The following is a 2,258-nucleotide window of genomic DNA, read 5'->3' as shown; positions in this document are numbered from 1 at the left end:
CTACACTCAATAACACCACTACAACTTATCTTATCTGAATCAGATGTAAGAATCAAATCTATAATAGACTGCGATTTGGGAGTAATTCTAGTTGGAACCTTAATAATTTGCTTCAATCCAAAAAAATCTGAAAAATGTTTAAAAGCCTTATATAACACAGCGTCCACATTTAACATATCAGTATTTAAATCCCCACATATTATAATTTCCGATCCATGGGTTTTCACAAAATCATTTAAACTTTCGTCCAACAATTCATAAAAATTACTTTGATCTGGTGGCCGATACAAGTTTCCAATTAAAATAGGTTTACTCTTTGATAATAAAACGTTCACCCACACAGCTTCAATGGATGCATTATTCATCTCATTTCTAACATTAAAAGACAAATCCGATCTTATATAAACACATACGCCACCACCATTACGATTTCGGTCTCTTCTTATCAAACTATAATTCGCAATTTCAATTTCTGAGTCCAACACTGAACCGTCCAACCAAGTTTCACTACACCCAAATACCGACAACCGTAGATCCGAACACAACAGTCTTAGCTCGGAAATCTTTGGCAGAAGACTCCTTACGTTTAAATGAGCAATACGTAGACCTTTAGATGATCTCTTGAAGTCCGGATCATGAATAACATTTTGATGATATGCGCTTACCGGAGAATCCAAGTTCAAAGACGAAACCACCTGTTTACTCGCAGGCTCCATACATACGGGTCGAAGGAAACGGTCCTCATGGTAGACGACACCAGCCGGCATTCCCTGAGCAGTTCGCACATCTCTCGCTTCATCGTGCGCAGATGACAAACTATCCCAGTTTTCTGCAATAAAACTCCATTCCTCTGAAATCGCTGGTCTCCGACACTCTTCGCTGCCCGCACGCCGTACATCAAAGCGTGACTTTACTATAATATCTCCTGGCTGCTGACATCCTCCTGCTGCCGGGCCAGGGCATGGATGAACATCACCAGACAAAAGTAAGCATATAATTATAATTGATCCATCGCTTCTTCGTTGTTTTCTTTTACTCCCATTTTTCTTCGTACACGGAACTGCCCACGGATGGGATAGAAACGACTCGTAAACAATATTCGTTCCCATGCCGAAATGTCTCTCCGTCATATCTCTGTCCTGAATTAAAAAAGTAAAATGCCCCAAACTGGGCTCCTTAGCTGGATAAAACAAACTGGGCTCCTTTGCTGGATAAAGCAAACTATAAAACGCAGTGAAAATTAGCACTGTTTGCACGCTCCATCTGCACGCCGCCATCTTGATCCGGTATCTTCTTAATGCAAAAAAAAGTGGAGTCTATTCACTGAATGGTGCGTCTCTCGCAGAGAAGACCCCCGAAATTGCCAGATTAGTGTTGTGCTCTCTTTCCTTCAAGAGAAGTTGGACAGCAGGCTGTCGCCCTCCACTCTCAAAGTTTACGTGGCCGCCATCTCCGCTTATCATAGCGCGGTAGCTGGCGGCACCGTGGGAAAGCATAACCTGGTCATCCAGTTCCTTAGGGGTGCTAGGCGAATTAATCCATCTCGCCCCCCTCTCATGCCCTCTTGGGATCTCGCCCTCGTTCTCACGAGTCTGCGATCCGATCCCTTTGAGCCACTCGAATCAGTATCTCTAAGATTTCTGTCCCTGAAGACAGCTCTGCTGGTTGCGTTGGCCTCCATCAAGAGGGTCGGGGACCTGGAGGCATTTTCGGTCAGTGACTCGTGCCTGGAATTCGGGCCGGATTACTCTTACGTCATCCTGAGACCCCGCCCCGGTTATGTGCCCAAGGTTCCTACCACCCCCTTTAGAGATCAGGTAGTGAACCTGCAAGCGCTGCCCCCGGAGGAGGCAGACCCAGCCCTTTCTTTACTTTGTCCAGTTCGCGCTCTGCGCATTTATGTGGACCATACTCAGAATTTTAGATCATCTGAGCAGCTCTTTGTCTGTTATGGCGGTCGGCAGCAGGGAAGTGCCGTATCAAAACAAAGATTATCCCACTGGATTGTGGATGCCATTTCACTCGCTTATTCGAGTCGAGGTCAGCCGTGTCCCCCGGGAGTTCGTGCACACTCCACTCGGAGCGTTGCATCCTCTAGGGCGCGTGCACGCGGCGCCTCTCTAACAGACATCTGTAGAGCTGCGGGCTGGGCGACACCCAACACATTTGCAAGGTTTTACAATCTGCGAGTGGAGCCGGGTTCCTCAAGGGTATTAGGTAACCCTTTGGTGATTGAGGAGACAACTCGGTAGGGTGTT

The sequence above is a fragment of the Danio rerio genome, chromosome 16 (assembly GCF_052040795.2).
Source record: "Danio rerio strain M-AB ecotype USA chromosome 16, GRCz13ab, whole genome shotgun sequence".
Classification (NCBI taxonomy): domain Eukaryota; kingdom Metazoa; phylum Chordata; class Actinopteri; order Cypriniformes; family Danionidae; genus Danio; species Danio rerio.
Note: the sequence above shows the minus strand (reverse complement) of the source record.